The sequence below is a fragment of the Glossina fuscipes genome, unplaced genomic scaffold (genome assembly GCF_014805625.2).
Source record: "Glossina fuscipes isolate IAEA_lab_2018 unplaced genomic scaffold, Yale_Gfus_2 0, whole genome shotgun sequence".
NCBI lineage: Eukaryota > Metazoa > Arthropoda > Insecta > Diptera > Glossinidae > Glossina > Glossina fuscipes.
In genome coordinates this window covers 32,191,528-32,214,541 of record NW_023998414.1, presented here as the reverse complement: position 1 = coordinate 32,214,541, position 23,014 = coordinate 32,191,528, and the positions used below count along the sequence as shown (strand labels likewise).

General features: G+C 32.5%; 1 protein-coding gene across 1 annotated transcript in view; it reads left to right on the top strand.

The window, feature by feature from the left end:
* Nucleotides 1-282: 282 nt before the first annotated feature.
* The window catches only part of LOC119644717 (acetylcholine receptor subunit alpha-like), a 48,611-nt gene continuing 25,879 nt past the window's right edge, over nt 283-23,014 (top strand). The window contains exon 1 of the mRNA XM_038044436.1: nt 283-371. The gene's annotated coding sequence lies outside the window, so the exon portion shown is untranslated. The remainder of the gene's footprint in view (nt 372-23,014) is intronic.

The window sequence follows — 23,014 nt, the reverse complement described above, 5'->3', positions numbered from 1 at the left end:
CAGTGATGAAACACAAAAATCAAATCGTAAAGTTAACCTGTAAACGCACAAAGCATATTATTCTACATTTTTACCTAAAGTACTTACATTTAAAATATAATTAATTATAAAAAACTAATAATAATAATAATAAATAATAATAATAATAATAAGAGTAATAAAACCTATATATATATATATACATATATATATATATATATATATAAATATATATATAAATGTATTGAAAAACGGATATTTAAAACAAACATACGAAAATAATAAAGAAAGCAACCACAAACAAACAAGAAATTCCTTAAAAGCAATTAAGGATTAAAGGAAATTAAAACAAACAATGTTTCAATTGTTGATGAATCTGCCAAAATATTAAGGTAAGCTCCTTATCGCTATATAGTTTCGTTATAGTCTCCTCTTTATCTATTGAGAGCATTATTCCAGTGTCATGAATGTGTGGTTGCTCTCTCATCGCAGTATAGAATACAGATATGTTTCATAATGAATTGATATTTGAAAAGTTTTTTTTGCAAATTTAAATGAACATAGGCGGCCATAGCCTAAACTCTCACTCATTAAATCCTCCACTCATTAGGACTCTAGGATAAAGTCCATTACACTACTTCCCAATAATTCGTCTATCAAATATCTTAGTATTCAGTTTAGAATGAATCTTAAATATCTGTCACTTCAAATTCTAATATCACTGATATCATTGATAGGTTCCTAATTAAGTTGGGGACGTATCGATTGACCGTTTGTGGTAGCTTTTTGCCATTACAAGTTTTATTAGGCTCTTATATGCAATTAATGGTAAATTACAAATTTTTATCTATTTGATCCGTGCTAGTCGAGTGAGAGTGCATGAGTGTAAAACTGCGGTTTTCTATTTCAATTTTTGTGAGCGTGAGACCAAATCAACGATTGGAATAAATGGAAAAAGATAGATAGATAGATTAAGCTATCATATCGGATTTTTCAAGAGTAGTGTTTCCGAATAATGCTCGACGCAATTTCAAATTGTTTTGCGTTAAGGAACAAGAAAGCAAGCGACTGTTAAACCGAAACTTAAACGGTACGGTTCTTACAGACAATTAGAATCGCTAATGCTATTAAAAAACATTATTGACTTCTTCTACTGAATATATGTATATATATCTATATATATATATATATATAAATATAAAAATTTTGAATATTTTCCTTGCACGATTATTATTGTTATACTTTATCATCTTTAAATTTCACACGTATTCGCGGTTAAATCATCAGGTAACCAGGTACGCTTTTATAGTTTACGTGACGTATGATTGATGTTAAATGAAATATATATTAGTGCATTCATATCTCACATATACTAATCAAAAGTAGATAGCGATGTAATGCATAAGCGTTTCAATTTGAAACACGTTTCCTAGATTACGCTAAGATACGTTGAGCACAGGCAATGCCATCTTCTTTATACTGCTACAAATTGTGCCTTGGATCGTTTCAATAATATTTCATTTAAATGATTTATGCTTAAAATAGAATCGAATTTAATTCCCTTAAAAAGGTTTAACTTCCCTTAATGTAATCCATCAATAGAAATTTTAATCAAAAATGATTAAGATTCGATTTGAATTGAACCGATGCTTTCCACACATCTATCTATGCATGCGTTATTCTAGTTACCGTAGAAACAGAAAAAACAAAGTATTTAATACGATATGATAACTACATCATGTATTTTATCAGTTTCGAAGGTACCTTACGCTTACGTAACATAATTATGAAAAAAAAGGCAAAATCATCTGTTGAGAAGATAAAAAAAATTGCAATTATTACGCGACAGTCGAAATTACGTTTTAATGCAATGACTTGAACTTTATATCAATTAAGAATAGATTTGCTCGTCAACACTTAAATTCATTTGCACTACAATCTCACTACACACATTGTCTACACTCTCAACAGCAATGAATAAAAAAATTTATAACAAATAATTTATTGCTGATATTGATTGGTCTTATAACTTCTTTCTAATGGGCGAAATGATAATTCAATGTCAAAGTTTATCCATACCGCCTACCTGACACATATACAATCGAACAGAAGCTTTCTCTTTCTACACCTTAACAGCTAATGAATGAATAAATATATTTAGCATTTTATTCACTGGCTCGCTTGTAACAGTTCAAAATCCTCGTCAGTTGTATCCTTCTTCATGTTCTTCGAACTCTCGTAACTGAAAATGTTAAACTAGAAAAGTGAAATGTGGCTTTTTAGCATTGTCCTTAAGTCGATGGATTCATCTTGTTGGAGTTGTGTGTTTTCCATCCACACGCACTGTTACTATTGCGACTAGAAGAAACTGAGGGCGCTGAGGTGAACCTTTGCTTTTTATACTCTACACACGATTTGTGGTACAAGGGCCTATTAAAGTGGTGCGGATGTACAAAACACCCAGAAGGATTTTGGCTTGGTAACCATCTTTTATTATACCGATCAATTCAGAATCGCCTTCTGATTCGATTTAACCTTGTCTTGTGTTCAAGACCGCTAGAGATAGCAGCAATTTTTGTGTTATTTCGATGAAATTCCGTATATTGATGTTTTTTAAATCAAGGATGAACTACTTTTTCGCCCTATTTTGAAATCAAGTTGCATGAATAATTGAAGGGAACGCATTAAAGGTGTTTGAGTCAAGAAAAATTAAAATCAGCTTAGTTAAGTTCTAATAAGCACGCACACGGCCATGGTTAAGCGAGAAAAAAGTCGAAACGGCATATAAATGGTCGCAGTTCTTCCAAGACTTTCTTCGCAATAATTTGCGATTTCTATCTGGCTCGCATTTTTGCACAAATGGAAAATGGTCTCGATGAGTAGATTGAAAACCCTATAAATAAGAGAGCGCTGCCTGAATTTATAGATTATTCCTTTTTTTTTTTTTTTTTTTTTTTTTTTTTTTTTCTTGTAATATGTTTTCTGAAGGTTACATTTAAACATAAAATAGTCATTGTGACCACAATTTGAAATCATTAGCTAACAGTGCAATTTAATAAACCATAATATTTACGATAAGTAGTTGTTTGGTGTAAGCAATAGCAGCGTTCTGGAGATTTTCTATTGTTAAAAAAAAACATCCAGTTAATGCGGTTAATATTTTCTTCTTCTTTTTAATTTTTCAAAAAATGTGTTAATTCGGTTTGTCGCAACTTAAAAGTTTTCATTCGCATATCAAAGATCCTATGGAGAAAATATATTTGTTGATTGTCGTGCCGTTAGTCATGTCAATCGATCCAGAACGTGGTTCACCCATTATGTTGTTACAATGTTACAATGAAAATTGCATCAATTCGAGATGTCCATAATTTTTGAACGCAATATGTCGAAACATCCTATACGTATATAATATCTGGCGAATGTATAAATTGAAGAGAAGCCCCATCTAAAAATCAGTTTATTGTCTATTTTTGTCTGCTAATAGATTACAAACACAACTGTTTATATCCCGATTATTGAAAAATTCTTAACAAAGCCGATATTTTTTATTATTTTTTTTATTTTTTTTTTTGCTTTATAGGTGTGTGTGTATGCACTTTTCGTTAAAGTCGAAAGAAAATGTGTTCTTAAAATGTGTTCTGCGTTCAATTAAATGCAAAGTATTGTATAACAAATTCGCTTGTAAACAAGAGTAACGAAAATTCTCGCTTTCAATTTTTTGTACGTACTACGTAGTTTCATTATCTATTCATTTTCTGCTTTTCATAGATTTCACTTGAATTCGATTATTTGTTTTAATAATAATTGATGCGATATTCTTTATAGCGTTAAGTTAAGTTAAGCCTTTAACATAAACATAACGCGTAAATATCGAAGAGTCGAATTTTTTAATTTTTCTACATCATCCTAGGAAGTAACCAGTGAATCAACGCTAAACAGATTACGCTTAGTTATTATACAAGATCGTATCTTGGCTTGTCATTGACAATTGACTTCAGTCTAACAAGGGCATATGGCATTGGCAATCTACGAACGATTTGATATTCTAATATGAATCGATGAATTGAGTCGGATACACGGATCGATATAGATAAGAACCATAAATGGGTTAAATGATACATAATTGAATTTATTTTGCTTTTTTATTATTATTTACTGACAGCTTCTTGAGCGATGAACTTGACCAATGGTATTGATTCCACAGGAGAAGGCTTGTGAAACCCCGCGATAACACTTTTTTTTTTTTTTCTTATCCTTAACAACGAATGAAATTCCTATATATATCACAAAACGAAGTTTCTCCAGTGAGAGTATATCATTTTTATAGTGGTTGTGGTTTCCGCAGCAAATTTCTTGAGCTGAAGAAAGCCAAGACTTCTTTCTAAATCGAATTGATTGCCTCATCAACATAGCAGCGATAGGACGAAGACCACCTTTCAGAGGCATATTTCGATATGGGTTTTTACTATAAACTCATATACAGTCTTCCCATCATGGATCGATTATCGAAATTTCGAATCTATCGCTTAATAAATCCGAATTGTGAATTTTGCCTTATTAACGGAGGATTGTGACGCGCAGCCTAAAATAAAATTTGCCGTCAAAAAGCGTTCCGAAATAAGGGGACATTTCTCATATTCTCTACTTCATGTAATGTTATGTGGATGGCGTTCCTTCTTGAAAAAGATAATTTCTTACATTTGAGAAATTCACTGAACATTTAGTAATTAATTCGTTGCGGTCGGCCTAAGCGACTTTTGAATTGAGTGAATGTTAACAGACGTAAATAACTTCATGTCGTCTCTCACGTACCCATCAAGATCTCGAATAAGTTGATTACATACACATGATCACACGTTAGCATCTAACGCAAATTGAACGAATCCAAAGCGCTTTCTTTGAGGTACCCCGCACGTAGCCAGAAACTCATGAGGATGGAATGAGTTAAAGAACACTCTACCGGATCCATTAAGGGGATATGAGTTGAGCCATTTAACTAGATATGAGTGGGAACTTTGCAAAAAAAACTAACTCGTCGCTTTGTTTGGTTCGGGAAGCCTGAGTAAAGTCCGCCTATCTAAAGTCCATTTGGAAGCCATTAGAAAAACTTTCAAAAAAAATGATTTGTCAATTCCATGGAGCTATTTACAATTGATCGGCTTCGCTTATATACATCTTGTCTCGAAGACATGAACGATTTTATGGCGAGCATAATACGTGGGGTAAAAATCCGTTCGAACAGTTCCATTTTTCTGGCTTGGGCTAAGAAGATCACTCTTCCAACACAATAGAAATGCTCCCATTTTTATAGAGAGATTAAAAATCGTGACTATTGCGTCACAGAGTTCATCTATGAATGCCTTAAGCATGCATAACACGATGTCATCCGAAGCTTGTAAGTGAATATGTTTTAATGATCTTGAATTCTAAAGAAACGAATGACGATTTTTGGGATCAGAGTTGTGTCTTTTATTTCGTACGGAGATAATGTCGTAGAGTCATTGCATTCTGCACTCGAGTTACATTGAAAAAGTTTTGCAAAAAAGATATAGAAATTTCTTGATGGTCTTAGGAGGCATATCCATTATATAATATGAGATATTCGAAACGTTCTAAGTATATGTATCGGATAGTAATATGAATCTATAAAGTGTATGAACGCTTGATAGGCATGAATAGCGTAATCGATTTGGACGATGAACTTGAATACTGAACATATTTAAATCGATTTTTGTGCTTGTTGTCTGCCTTCGAGTTCACAAAAATATTTCATTTTTAAGTTCGTATAAATATCCACAGGACAGACAATCTCTCATTAAAAATGTATTGCTACCTGAAGTCGATTATTTTCATCTGCAACATCAAAGAACTTCTTTTAACAACATTTACAAGTGTATCTGTAAAGAATTATTTACCGTTGCAAACTTTTTTATCAGCTTCTCATTCTGAGTTTCGATTTCATTTGAACAAGTATTTCGATTCTTTATCGTATACATTGATGCGCGTGATTGAATTGCGGCAAAGCACAAACGAAATTGACTAATATCGCTTCTAAAGAACTTCCAAAGATTTCCGAAACGGCTAAGGTAAAAGTGTTTCGGAATTGTGCCATCTCTGATTAATTTCCTTTCCTGAAGGTAGAGATGTTTTGCAGATTAAAAAAAAATTCACTGAAATAATCTTCATAATGATCTTGAAATTATTGCAGAATTTGACAACCGTTATATCTTAATCTCAAAACACACATGTGACACAGACAGATAAATGCCCCCTCCTATCATCCTGGCGCGGTGATATCTTTGCAATGTTTTAACATTATCAGCAGTAGCTGATTAAACAAATGACATGCCGCTGCTCTCAAAATAATAAAACTAATGTAACACTTTTTTACCGTTATACGCTTAAGCTTAGACCTTTGTTTCATTAAAAACAATATTCTACGAAAACACAAAAATGTTCTTTGCCCATTATTTTCACAAGAGCAGTAGAGAAGTAAAATCTTTTACACAATAGACAAATGCCATGTTATGCATGGCAAAGTATCGCAAAAAAAATTTGCACTGAATGTTTGAAAGGCTTGTGTACTAAAATACAAAATGTATATGTATATGGAGGAGAATGCTGCCCGATGATAACAAGTTCTTGAATTTTTCATCGAATTTCTTGCCGGATTTTTGGGTCGACAAACCTTAACAACTTTTGTTTGATTACCATTTCGACAAGCACCGCATTTTTACGATCGACATTATGGAAGTTGCCTTCGTATAAGATATGGAAGGAATATTGTATAAGGAAGCATTAGATTAACTAAACAATTAATCGTAAAATCATATCACCTCAATCAATCAATCAATCAATCAATCAATATTAAATAAAACACAGCCAAAAATGATTATTTAGCCGTTTAAAGGAAGTGACACGACTAAGAGACTCTTTAACATTTCGACTTTTCAACCGTTAACAAGAATAATTAATTGAAAGCATTGTTGTTCGATTGTTGTTCGAAAGTTTTCAATTTTAAATGCAACGACACGATACTAAACAGTTAGCATTTGCAACAAAAACCTGGTTACTGCATAAAGCCTTAAATGATACGGAAATCTTAGATTATGACTTCGGATGACTTCGTCATACGTAAAGTGTAGGCTGAAAAAGCGAGTCGCACTTCTTGCATTTCTTGCATTACTTCGTTTAACTAACTCATCGTAAGGATCGTTAGTCCTCCGGTATAAATGTCATATATATATATATATCGCTTTCGTAGCGTTGCAACACAATGCTTCCTCGGAGGAACTATTAAAAAACGGGAATTGAAATCATTTTCAAAATTCATTGGAGCGAGATATTCTTAATTTACCGAAACGATTATTAGACAATTTTCAGACGTCTACTTATCAAGTTTCCAAGCTCTGAAAAATTATTTCATCCATATCCATTATTTCATTTCATTCAATATAATGCAGGCTGGGGAGATGTTGTTAAACCAAAATCCTCAGTGTTTGTAAATTTATGTTTTTTTTTTTTTTTTTTGTTAACGTTTAATGCTTTGTCTTGCACATATAATCCCGTTCGTATAATTTGCATGTATACGAGATAAAGCCTATCATTATATCATTCATTATTTATATCTTGTAACTGCTATTACCAGTTTCCTCCTATACCTCCTATATAATCACATAAAAGCATATTTAAAATATTTTGAAAGGTTTGTCAATGATTTTTATAATGGCATCAGAAATTTTAAAGGTGACAACTTAATTTCAAGCGTATCAAAATTCTCTACAATACCTGATTTTCTCTTTATGCTTACATGCACAAATGCATACATGCACATATATGCTTACATGCACACATGCACACATGCTAACATGCATGCCAATTCATTCCACATACAAATATCCATAGCCACTTGTGCTTACAAATTGCTGTATATATGTATATATATATATATATATATATAATATGGCTATGGACACACGAGATACGTAAGTAAGTACGTTGTAATCTCTAATACATCCATACATCCATAAACATGCATATATGTGGGGATATGTGATGGAACTGTTATAAACTGACTAAACGACAGGCTGGCTGAATGACATTGTGCTTAGAATATATATATATATATATATATATATGCACATTGTATGCTGTACTAGCACGGTGACAAAGCATGTCATGTTTATGTCAAAGTTCATTAGAAAGGAAAAACAAAAGTTTACTTCCATAGACATTGTCATCATTACCATTTAAGGAAAAATACAACAATAACAACAATAACAATAGTAACAACAATAATAATAACAACAACAACAATAACAGTAACGATAACAACGACAACAACAACAATAATAACTGCACAAGAAAAAAAAAGAAAAACAGAGAAGAAAAAAACAAAAAAAAAAAAAGAAAAGAAAAACACGAAAGAATGTAGTGAAGGATGTGTCAAGTAAAATTTATTCAACAACAATAGCAAAAGCATGGCACAAAAGTACTGAACACCAACAACAATTGAAAGCAAGTTTAAGGAAATCAACAACAAAAGCAACGGATGAGTGCTTTAAATATAAAGGCAAAATAAAGACATTGTTATTGGTTTAGTTAGTGAGTCAGTCAGTCAGTCAGTTAGTCAGTTAGTCAGTTAGTCAGTCAGTCAGTGCCGATAGACAGATAAACGGACAGACAAATGTATACGTAAGTCAGTTACATATGCTAATGAGTATGCATTACAATAAGACAGGATTTAAATTTATATTTATACATATCGTATATATACAAACACATATTCAAATATGTATGTTTACGTGCATATATATATATATAATTTTTTTTTTTTTTTTTACTTTTAACCACTTTTGTTTGCTTTGTTGCTTATGAAATGAAACGAAAATATACATTTCATATATTTATTTATGTACATATTTTAATGCGAATGTCAAAGCCCAAATATACAACAAACGTTGATATGCATGTTTTTATATGCGTTTGTATAAATTCATACTCACATGCATGCATGCAATATACATATACATATATAGCACATTAGCATACAAGTGTGTATTTATGAAAATCTCACAAGAAGATAATAACATACAAGTAGCTCTTTCATATATACATGTACATATATACATGAATGCACACATAAACGTATTGATGTACACTAACTAACGCACATAGAAATTTAAACTTATTCTTTTAGCTTTTAATAAAGCATCACTCACGTTAGATACCCAATCTGTTATTATATATATATATATATATTGCATACGTATATACGTTCAGGCGTCGAGTGTTTCTAACATTTTTACCTCATCTACTAAGTCTCCCAAACGGTGTTCCGCAGTCCTTAGATGTATGGTACAAAATTTTTCAAAAAAAAAAAAAAAAGTTCCACACACACACACACACACACACACACACACCCATAAATGGAAAACGTTACAAAGTCTCTTTAAATTTTCTTCTGTAGATCATTTTGTGTTCAGGTGAATTCAGTTCGTAGCGTGGCTTGTCGCAGGAATGTCTCTGTTAATTTAACATTTACTATAATAAATATGGTAACGAAGAGTCTCTCCATTTGCAACTGTTAATAGGTTTTAAAGGCAAGTATATTAGTAAATTAAATGAACGACAACAATAAAATGTAAGTAGAAATTACGATTGCCTTCAAGTATGTTATATAAATTTTAAGTTTTTTTGTTTTTTTTTTTTTTTCTGTTAGCCATAGAAAACAGTGCTCATGCTCCATGTGATGCAATCTCGAGCGATTGAAATGAAAATAGATAATATGCGAATATGATAAATAGCCGGATTATTGCAAGGTCGTGAAATTTTTAAACGATTTGATTCGCTATCAACACGTTTTTCATACTTTTCAAGCTTAATGTATTTAAATTATCGACGCGAACGAGCTATCATTTTTGAAATGTAACAAAAAATTGTCATTAGTTGATAAAGTTATGAATCAAGATTATACGAATATAAACGATGAGCTTGAATTATTATACACAACATACAACTCATAGTTGAGTTGAGTTGAGTTGCGTAATAGATTTTGCAATGTTTCTATAGCTAGCTCTATTTATTGATTCGTTCTTTCCGCATTTTTAAGCAGAAGTTGTCAGTATCCAAGCTGAAGCTATGAATCGGGCTTTCACAGACGAAGTTCAACGATCTAATAGTTCTTGCGAAGTTAAACAATCTTTATACCATTAAACTTGAGAATTTTTTTTGTCAATCGCAGTGATTTCGATAAAATACATTAGCAACTCACTAAGAAACAATAGCCGAAAATCGAAATGATCAATGAGTCAATAATTTTAATTAAGTAAATTCATCCGTGTCAGCGACAAATAATTTATGTTATGAAAATATTCTTTCCTACATAATACAAAGCAAGGAACGATATCTGATATGATCAATCAATATTGAAGGGAATTTTTTTTAATATTCCTTCAAAATAAGTCAACTGATAAAATTTCTTGACGAAAGCAGAATAGACCACAAATTCGCGAAAGCGTTTGACAAGCGGTGATAACGGAAAATATAGTACGTTGTAGAAATGCTGTAGTGGAACACGGCTCACCATGAAATACGTTACTTCGCTTACCTTAATGCAGTCATTTATATAACGACTTTTCAAAATAAGTCTTTATATGGAAAATGATCGAAAAAGTGATCCGATCGGAACTAAAATAATTCCGTGTACCACATTATATATAAAATATAAGAAAAATTGCAATCTATAAATTCAACACAAGACCACAAGACGGACAGACGGACAGACGGAAAGATTAAATCGATTCAGTATTAAGGAGAAACACTGTAGTGGGCCACGGCTCATCATGAAAAACCCCACTTCACTTCGTTTAATGCAGTTATTCATATAACGACTTTTCAAAATAAGTCTTTATATGAAAAATGGTTGGAAAATTGATCCGATCAGAACTAAAATAAGTCCATGTACCACATAATAATATTAAAATATAAGAAAAATTTGCGATCTGTAAATTCAACACAAGACTACAAGACGGACAGACGGACAGACAAGATTAAATCAATGCAGAATGTGATTTCGAATCGATCAGTATAATAAAGGCTGGGTCTGCCTCAAAACTTTCTGGGTGTTGAGTATATCCGCTCAAATTTAATATGACCTTTTTACCACACAAGTGGTCGAAAATATAACTAACACTTAGTTTGAATGTTTCAACATCAGTCGAATTTCATTTCTCTTCTCTCTCTTAATTTTTGCTTTAGCTATTGATACAACACAAGCCGAATAAATATCTGCACCGAACATTTAAAAGGCTTAGGTGAACGATATATATTTATAATATTTGCCAAGCAACCAAACAGTCATTTAATAGTCTATCTGCATACAGTCTTCATATGTAGATACATTTGGTAATGTTCTAAGAAGGCTTGTTATTGCTTGCTCTCTGCTTATATTATACATAACTGTGAGAACTATGAAACCTGAATGTGCCTCCCTAGTGTCTCCCTAGTGCTCTTTCCTGGTATACACGATTAGACCCATATAGGACTGCAAAATACTAGAAATTTTCACAGATTATTTCATATAAATATTATGCGAACACGATAGGCTTTATTTGTGCTTTATATTGTCGTGACTTTTTCATTTCGCATCATTAGTCATGACGGGCCGCGAACACGTTTCTTTTTTTTTTTTTTTCCTTTTTTTGTTTCAGCCGTAATTTGTATGAAACTTAATCTTTCTGATTGTGAACACCATTCAATCCCATCGATTTTAAAATTTATTACAAATGGTTTCTTTTTGGATTCCTAATGATTTGAAAAGTCCTACGCCTTCGTATTTGGTGCTATAATTGTTTTACAATTTGTTGACTCACTAATCAGCTGATATAACATAATTAGTTTGTAAGCTTAACCGGACAAGGCTGATAAAGAAAAATTCTAGAATAAGTTTAGTCATTCTTTTGAATCAATTCTTAATATAAGATGTGTGTATGCCTCCATTGGCAAAAATGAATGACAGCATCTGTTGTGGTGCTTTCTAAAGGCAATTGCAAGAAGAAGTGCGTGTGACGTCGCTTTTGAAGTGTAACAGAAAGAATGCGATAGATTGCTCAGAATCCTTGCATTGCAATCCTTGAAGGGACTGCTAACAAAGTTTCAGTCAATGTTGTTTGTTCAAGCAAACCATCTATGACGCATTGAGGAAGAATTCCCGCCTTATTAACAATCTATGCAATGATTCCATTTTTATAAGGATTTCTCATCCATACATCACTTATTGGTTTTTTCCAAATTCACTACCGTGGTTTCGAGATACATACATATTGCGTGGTCAAAGGTTTACAATGCCCAGAATAAAGCTTCAGAGGCTCTTTACAATGTCTATGTAATTTTAATCAGTATCAAGTTCTGGATTAATCTGGGCATGTACGCGTGTCCGTCTCTGTCTATGTCTGAGTTAAGCGCACTCTTAGTCGCAAAAATCAAAATATCAGATTTAAGTTTCGCGAAAATATTGAAAATTCCCAAAACGAACGAAACGCTGATAATGAAATTGAGCGAAATATGATAAAGTACCCGTCTGAAGTACAACATAAATTGAGAACAACTTTTGAGAACAACTTTTGTTTTCAAAAAGAGAAATAAATTGGCTTTCATTCTCATGTCACTCTACTCTACCATTCTAGAGAGAGTATTGTTTTATTGTATTCACTACAAATATTTTACTACACCATACGCAATGATAAAAATGTCTTCACATATTCTACGAATACGATCTTACAGTGGTACGAATCGATCATATCTAAGCGATATCGAAATTTCATCTTTTTTTCGTTTTATAACTTACTGCAACAATGTAACATATAAAGGTTTACATATACATATACATATCTCTCTCTCCTCAGTGAATTAATATATTATATAATAAGAGAGAGAAAATTTTTCGAAAGGAACTTGATGAGAGTAACCGATAGCTAGCGATCGAATTATTTAGCTTCTATAATTTCCATTGCGTATACAATCTATGCCGTACGATATAATCGTACGATAATGAACATAAGAAAGTTATAAGAATTGAACGAAAGCATTCGCATTAATGTATTTTCATTTTAGCTTATGTTCTTGCAGAAAAGATTAAGAACTGCTGACTTAAGGTGAAATATAAAGTGGAAAAATAAGACGTAATTATTACGTTTCTTTGCTATCAATAAATATGATAAGGAATGGATTAATTGATGAAATGCTGTTCATTACGTTTACTTTTTTTACATAAGAAGAGAAAACAGAATATTTAGCTATAATGCGTTTTATCACTACGTAGGACGTAATTAGTCATTTATTTTCAATCTGTTTTATGCAAAATTTCTTTTAGATCAATTTTAATGAGACTCCGTCCGCCGTCAAGGGTAAATTAATAAATACAAGTATTAACGATTGCTGTGATTATTACGAGCGCTTTGTAAAATGCACAAAATGTGTGTTGCTATTTGATTGGTTGCACTACTTAGTGGCAAGAAAAAAAAAAAAAAAAAAAAAAAAAAAAAAAATACAAAAAACTTATATTCTTTGACCAAGCGAATGCTTTCAAGGATTTGCAATCACTATAACCTATGGACAAATAACGAGTAAATACGATAAGATATAAGATAAAACGAGTACATTTAACGAGAAAGAAAGAAGAAGACTAAAAATAAATTTACATTGTATTCGGGTGTTCGGGTTCGAATTTGCGAAAACCCACTCTTAGAGTTCATATACGGAATTTATTTGCAAAATTGATGTGAAATCCATTTATTCGATTCATGATCATATGGTACCTATCCATATATTTTTTATTATATTTTTGTGTAAGTGTGTAGGCAGCACTCTGCTATATTTAAAGTAAACACTGTCTTAGTTTTCGTGTCTTATCTTCAATCTTTTGGGTTTCTTCAAACATTATTATTATGATTTATTTAGACGAAAGAAGTAAGTTCTAGGACTTAGAATAGGATCAGCCCTAGCAGCCCTAGCCACAACTGTCAGGTCTTCTTCTTCTTTTTAAAAGCTAATTTAGATGGTTAGTTCAATCGCTTTAGTAAAATCAAATATTTTATTAATAATTTGAATTTTCCGGATGTTTGCAAAGTGCCCAAAGCCGATTAGACGTTGCGAGAATGAGTCTTCGAATATTGGAAAATCTTCATTGTAAGATTTGGCTTGCAATTGTAAATTGGAGGGGCACGTTTCTTAAGGATTCATTGGTATTATCAAAGCGGATCCTTGCAAATGTCTTTACTTTGATATTCTAGATGTTGATTGGACTGGAAGATGATGGAACGAGAATACGATTGCAATGTTTTTCCTAATATCTTCCTGAAGGTCAAACATGTCCATTGCGCTGTGCCGAAGCTGAGAATTTACTCGCCGAGTCTACTCGCTCGTTTTCCATGAGACCGAAATGACTTGATACCCATGGCCATGGTATTCCTTACTCTATTAATAATGTTCCAGTTGAAGTTGAAGGGGTTACGCATAGTTTTCACAATCGACAAATTGTCTGCGATAATAACCGTTCAAAGTTTAGTTTTGTGACCAAAGTGCTTGTGGTTTTAAAGAATAACTGACTAATTTCAATTGGAAATGCGTGTGGCATCTACTATTCTACACCGCTAGTGGTACAAGCGTATACTAATCTTATGCGTATGTATAGACAGCGCAGAAGGCCTTAAAATGACTTCACTTTTTATTATACCGACCGATTCAGAATCAGTTTCTGAATCGATCTAAGTATGTCTGTCTGTCTATTTGTCCGTCTTGGATTCTTCCGTGTGCGTGCGTATGCATTTTGATAATATTTGGCAAATCGACAGGTTTTGGTCTAACGACGAACGGTATTGAAAGTGTTTCGGATAGGCCCAGTTTTTCGAGCACTTTCCATGTAATAACTAATTTCTAAAGGTCGTGAAAATCGTTTACAAATTTGCATTTTAGTTTAAAGTCTCGAGATTTGTGATTAGACCTGAGAACACCAAAAATTTACAGTTAGTTCTGAAATAAATTTAACATTTGCTTATAGTTGCCTTCTATCTGGCGATGTCTCTGCATATATAATATATAGAATATATTACATATACATATACATACAATATTGTGTATTAAAGGATTGTAGGTTAAAAGAATTTATTGCGGAAATTTTCGAAGCGAAGAGAATTGAAACAATGAATCGAAACTGGGGTCACAACGCGCCGTACAATTCGCATTCGAATATCAAACAATATCGTCAGTTGGGAGGAACATCTATCTATCTCTATGACCGGAATAAATTTTAAGTGAATAACTTGAACTACTGTAAACAGCATTAGGTCTTTTAAATAGTTGAAGCTTTTTCTCATATATATTCTGCTCAGACAATAGGAATTTAGAACACGACCTATGGCGAATGCAATTCTTTTCAAAGGAGCATAGCTTTGCATTGCTTTACACATCTTGAATACAGTTTTTTTTTTGTCTTTCTTTCTTTATTGTGTTAATGCAATCCTGACACTTTTAAATTAAGTTTTCTTATGTTGTTGAACAGTTCCCTCTCCCACTCTCTCTCTATCTGCCTCTCACTTTTGTCCATTAAATTTTTCTAATGTAATTATAAGATTAAAGATTGCGAACAAAAGAAATAATAGAAAATGAACGAAACAAGTAAGAAATTTGCAAAACGAAGCTTTAAGGGGTACTTAGGTTGAATCTATGACATCTAACACCTTAAGCTAAGAAATTGAAATTACAAAATATTTTGGAAAACGTGGACTTGCCCATTCTGATCTTCTTCTAACTGAGCCTTGGAAATACTTTTAAAAAAAAAGAAAAATATTTCTCTCATGTTTCCCTCTACTACGGTTGCGTATTTTTCTTTACTGAAATTGTATAATAATAATAAATGTTTGTACTGCGCTCACTACGCAATTTTAAACTGTAGCTTTTAGGTTACCGCGAACGCATTCGAGGAACGTTTGAGCTCATCCTCTCTAGCCTACGGTTGAAATTGTTTTTGCCAAAGTTCAACTCTCTCTGTCTCAACCTTTGTCGCCTTTGCGTAGCATTTCATGATAATGATAAACAAGTAGCCAAGTGAAGAGACAGTCGAACAAAGACACCAATGCAAGCAATTCTGCATGTTACAAACGTAAAAATAATTTTAATATTATATCATTCTATGATAGCGAATATAATAAGAAGAAGAGAAGAAGAAGAATAAGTCAGTTGCATATAGAACGAATTTCTTCATACTGTGTGAGTGCGAGCTCTAATTACTCTTTCAAGTAATAACTATGACTGAAAAGCTTAATGCTTAATGCTTAGCGGCAGTAAAATGATAACAGTCCAGACTACATTCGCTGACAGGTCAAAATGGTGATTTCGCTTTTATAAAATCAAGCTGCCAGTATTATGATCAATCAAATCAGTAGGGTCGGGTTCGATAAATTCATTGTGTTTGCTTCAAGATTTTTTGTAGGTAAATGAAGATTGATGGTAAATGATGTTGATAGAAATTTCTGACCCTAAATATATGATAAGATCTCTTACACAAGAGCCCATCCCAAAGAATTTCTTCTACGCATTTCAACTTAAATCAAATGTTCTTATAAAACTTTCGCAGACATACGACATGCATACAATGAAAATTGTTGGAGTTGAGTTGAGGGCCGTTAAAAAAAAAAAATAAAAAAAATATCGTGTTTCGAGCGAAACGTCCAGAGGCTTAATGTGATCAAATTTTTTCATTAGTTTGCATCCCATAATCCTAAAACTGCCCTTCACACGTTCAACTATTCTCTCTCATTCATTCCGTTTTCTTGGGAGATATTTCGTCACCTTTGCTTTGCCTCTCTCGAAAACAGAATCGCCGCATGATTTACACTTTACGCGATTTGAAATGGAGGAGACAAAGAATTTGCTAATCTTTAAGTGAATTTATAATTGATATCAATATCAGCATCACACGCTTCTGTGTTCTGGGTGGAAGCACTAATCGCCTGCCGCCCACTATCCATTTCCGTGGTTGATTCGACGACCAAGCTGCACCAATGTATTCTTGTTTCGAAATGCGTCGGCTGCATACGTTCCCGTGAACGCAGATATTGTAGAAAATGAAATTTTTTTTTTTTACATATCATATGCTTAAGGGCAACTTAGAAGAAAATCAATAAAACGATGATGATATGAATTTCCGAAAAATTTCGTGTGATCTTAAGTTTTAGCTGACAAATGGATATTTTAGAATTTACGCTCATTTCGTATTTCATTCGCTAATAACAGATAATAACATGTTTGTGGGCAAATGAAATCTATTTGTAGTTGAAGTAAGAAAGTTATTGGCTTTCTATATACAAAATTTGATATGATTTTTTTAAATAAGCTTTTTTAATTGAATTAAATCAATTTAGAATCGTATGCTGATCTGAACAAATCTCAAGATCGCAAGCCGATCGTAGATGTAAAAATAAATTGAACCAATAATATGAGTAATTTTATCTTTGGTATTTTACGTACGGTAAAGCCTCAAAGCATGGATCAAACGTATATGTAGGCTTGAAAATGTAAAGCAACGTTTATCATAATGAATGAGTGAATGAATGAATGAATGAATGAATGAATGAATGAATGAATGAATAACTTTAAGCAAACATTACGCTTATTGTTGTATATTAATGGAGCTTTAAAGCTTCATATTCAGGTTTGAATCTCAATTTCAATTTTATATACTTCCACTTAAACGACCAGCAAACATGCATAAATATCTATCTATTCATAATCATACACTTTTGTATAAATATATATACATATATATATATATATATATATATATGTTTGCATAAGCATACACCTGAGTAGGCCGAATGTAAAATTCACAACATCGTTTTCGTCTTTCGGATGCAAAACAATTATGCGCTCCATAAATTCAAAGAGCATTTTTAATTAGCATTGGCAAAAATACTGGATCTTTCGTGTATATCTGTTTGTCTGTATTGCGTATATATCGCTATATATATATATATATATATATATATATAAATATATGTATATAGGTAAAGATGGCAAAAGACATCAACTTTAGTTGATACCGTAAGAAAACAAAGTCCGGATATTTAAGAGATTATTTCAATTTTAGTAAATTTTCTCAGCATAAATTATTTAAATGCCACCGAAAGCAAAAGCAAAAGCAAAAGAAAAACGAAAGCGAAAGCACTTGAAGAAACACTAGAAGAACGATTTGATTCATTCTAAAACGTTTAGTACAAGTTAAACCATATTTATAGATACCCTTTAGGTGTATACTACATATATATATATATAACCAACCATACACAAGAAAACAAAAAAAAGAATGCAATGAAACTCTTTATACAACATGTCGAACATCATTTCATCCATATAGTGAAAGAATTCTTTCATTTGGTGTGGTTCTCTTTTTTAAAAAGAGTATATACTAAATAGAAGCGGTTGCTATTAAGTTAAAAAAAAAAGTAAAGAAAAAAAAAAAAAAGAAAAAGAAAAAAATTTATAAAAATTACGAATAATTTGCAAATGAACTGAACAGCTAAGTATACCTGGAATTTTTTATATTTTTTTGGATCGAGGGCATAAAAATACACAAAAGCTATATACATAAGTGCATACTTGTGCAAACCGAAATTCAAGAATGAAAAGAAAAAAAAAAAAAAAACTGCAAAGCTAGATTGCTGTACTGTTTAGTTGCCAGAGATGCATGACTGGTTTTTGAATGCTTTCTATTCACATCACATGCTGATGCCATGTTTAACTCGTGCCATTTAGTTTTCTTCTGTTTTTTTTTTTTTTTTTTATTTCTCATTCTTTCTTTTTGTCAGACTATAGCTTCGGGGCCATTTCAAGTTTGTTGGTTGGCTGGTTGGTTAGATGGCTGACTACCAGCAATGTGGCCGAACATTTTATTTCCTTTATTCATAGTTTTGTGCTTTTGCAAAACATATACACATACATATGCAAATATATATATATATATATATATATATATATATAAATACAAATATATATGCATATATATTCACGCATATCCATATAGACGCACGCACACATTTGTTTAAGTAAGAATTGCATTGTACGTTGTGTGAATCAGGAGAATTGTGTGAATTTTCGCACTTGGCCTTCTTACTCTACTGCTTGAACACATGAAATTTCTTTTGTTTTATGCCACATAACCCGTTACAAGCATACACACACTAGGCATAACTGTGTACAATTGCATATATATATATATATATATATATATATATATATATATATATATATGTGTGTGTGTGGATATGAATACAATATAAATTCAGATCAACTTGCATTTTAATGCATTACAACTTTACGTAGAGAGAATAGAGAATATTTTATTGTGTTTGTGTGTGTGTTGGTTGGTTGGTTGGTTGGTTGTAGCAATGAGGGGCAATCAAATGTGAGATGCTGTGTGAAATTGCACTCAAATCAACTTCATAGTAATTAGCTAAATGTATTACTCTACACTTTGCAGACATGTGTACATATGGACGATGAAAAAAAAAAAAAAAAAAAAAAAAATGAAATAAACTTGGGAATCGATTAGCAGAGATTGTGGGTGCAGAAGCAGACATTCGCGAAACTCGGCACTGTATATAAAGTTAATTATGGCATAATTGATTCAATCATCGCGCTAAACTTGGGCGTGTTGCTTGCAGCTAACAGCACAGCAGAAACTTTTATGTTACTATTTTCATACGCGTTCGTCGTAATCAGTACAAACTTGTTAACCCTTATTATTATATCCATCGGCGTGACGTTAAAGGTAGATTCATTTTATCAAGGCATATTTTTTCATCAGTATCAAATTTCGAATCGATCTGTCGCGATCGCACAAAAACTCGGATAACGGCTTCAAATTTATGCAAAAGTATTTATAGTTCCTGCACGCAAGTTAATATTGAAAATCGGCCAAATCGATTAAGCAACACACCTACAGCACAACTCAAAATGAGAGGATATCTTTTTCAAAAGCAAAAAATTTAAACTTTTTGCTTGTTACTCTTAAACTTAACAATTTTTCTAATTTATTCTATAATTGATCCGCATAGTAACTGAAAAAATTGACTTCACTCATCCAAATTTGTGGAGCACCGACATTGTTTTTTACAAGTTGTTTTTTTCGAGTTTTTTCCATTTCGAATTTTTCGAGCGTCTGTATCTGTGTAAGCCGTCGATATCTACCTATAAAACAATATATATATTCTCCCTGGACGAAAATATGGTTTATTTATGGGATTATTTCTTGTTCAACCTTTTCATGCGCGTTTATAAATCTAATTGATTTATTTATTTATTTTTATTTTTTTTTTTTTAAATAATTATTTATTTCTTCAATTTTCCTATTAACGAAATGTTTACAATCAGAATTAAAGCCTTCTGTCTAATTGAAGTCTGATGATGGCCGCCAATGTAGATCACCTTACCTGAACTGCATGTTGCTCCGTTAAAGGGAGATAGCAAGTCCGAGGAGCCTGGTAGGAATATCTTTATTTACCTGTTTTATGATCGAAATGTTTGAGTTAATTATGTATCGCGGAGCACGTGAATGTGACTACGTTGGCTGAACCGGGTAATTGTCATCAACTCGAAAGATTTTTGTGAAAATTTAATTGAGTCGACCCCACCCATAGTCTTCGAATAACTCGAAATGGTCGAATCGTTACACCTGCCTTTGTCTTTTCATAAGTCACTAGCCACTAACCCCCTTTCTTTTTTTTTTCTATTTCAATTCAGTCTATTTCACTTTGCTTGCATTGATGCCATTTAAGGTTTTCTTAACATACTAAGCATGTGTTTGTTTCATGCTAACCGCAAAACTATTGTCGGTTTTTTTTTTTTTAGTTTGTCAAACGCTTCGATTTGAATATTCTACCTTTTGCAAGAGCATTGAAATTCACTTCAACTTGTTTTTATATAAAATCCTACCAACTATCTATTTCCAAAAAGAGGGTAAGAAATTCTTGTAGCGAAATGCGATAACTAATTTTCAACTTACTTGTGGCAGCATTGCGTACAATTTTAAGCTCAACAATATTCACAGCTATCAACTGTTCGAACAACAGATAGCAAACAGACGAACAAATAGACGGACAACAGACAATGGAGACGATTAAGAATTTCACACTTTTCCCGACTGTAAACAGTTTATAGAGTCTCTCAGTAAATACTTCCGAGCGTTACGAATGAAAGAGAAAGAAATGAGGCGTTATCCTGTCATTCCTGTCATTTGCTGATGACGGGGGATACAAACAAGTTAACAAGTTGTTTTTAAATCCTGTTTTTATTAGGAGTCTCTTCTAAGCTACCTTTACAATTCCAATTAGAAGAATGCCTCAATAGAAGATCTTTTCAGCAAAATTTTGCCCATTTCCCATTTCCCTTTTGACATTTTCCACGTTTCTGACAATCTTATCATTTCCTTTGTTTGCTGTAACTTGATTTTTTGCCTTGTTGATGGTATTCAATAAGTTGCACTTTTGCAATTCTGCTTATTACGGAAGGACTTGTGAGTCGTTAACAAAGGAATAATCTATGGCAACTTTAAGCTTGGGTATTTGCAAACACGTTTAACGTTAATTTCATAATGTCATCTCGTCTCTTTAAGGTGTCACTTATCAGCGATTTATACAAATCCTGCCGGCTACAGACATTGAAAGCAATAAAAGCGAAGACTAAATCTATTAAAAACTATGTATACTAGAATTTCCAGAATAGAGTTTGAACTCAAAAAGTATGAAAGTATGAAGACTGACTTTTCGATTCTCGCATTTTTCTACACAAACTTAATATGAGTTGATAATGGGAATCGATTGAAATTTATGGTGATACTGTGTAAGGAAAGTAAAATTTATTTTAAACGATTAATTAGCCACAATTAAGAGAACCTTTGGCATAATATCGCTGTACGCATCGACACCCAGTTAGGCTGCTAGGAAGATTTTTCCCAACAATTGATTTAAGATTCTCAACCTTGTGGTGTAACATTTGTAGCGTAAAGTATGTTAAGTTAACACCCGAAAGGATACGCCCACTTTTTGTCATGCCGATCTTTGCAGAATTACTTTTCAAATCGATTTAACCTTGTCTGTCCGTACATTTTGTATTCAGTTTCCATGTCACGATTTTTGAGACATTTTGGTGAAATTTTTTAAGCTCACTAGCACCGGCAGAATAATGATTTACATCATTCGTCATCGAACGTTTGAATAGATTATACAAGGTGCCTAACACACTTGACTGGTCGACACCAATGCATAAGAACAAATCAAACACAAGATCATATTTTGTTTTTGCTTTTCTTATTAAGTTGGATGCTGTTGGTATCGGATCATGCCCTGGTCACGATACCTTGCTTTTTGCATCTGCATGCACATCCACATTAAAAATTGGACCCGCCGCTAGCTTCTCCCGATTTTTCGTCACCAAGGTGTTTGCATTTTCCTGACTGCTTCTTATCCATCGCAATAAACATCTTTCTTGACCAAGTCCCAAGCGTTTCTTAAATGTTGGCTTGGGTGGTATTGATGCTGCCGAACAATTTCAATAGCAATTCGAAGAAATACAGAATAAATTTCTAATGACTCGAAAACACACTTTTTAAAAATCATAACGAGATAAATTGAATATGTTTTAACGAATCTAGGTTGACCTTGAGTTGAGTATCCACGTTTAATGTCTATACATTGATAAGCGTTTATTAAAATTACAAAGGAAATGCTTCAACGGATCTGAAGTAAGTAGAAATTGGAGACCATTCTTCATTACTCAATTATGTAAGACTCAAGTATATAAAAACGTGCACTTCGTGAAAAGCATTACTTATCCAGTTTCGCTTATCAGTTGGTCCGGGTATCCTATATTCTTGACATTCTCATAGTAGAGAGAAGAGAAATTAAGAGAGAATCTTGTCACTTAAGTTTTCAGTTTCAAAGACTGAAGTGCAATTGGTCCGTCCATCGTATATTCTTGACAT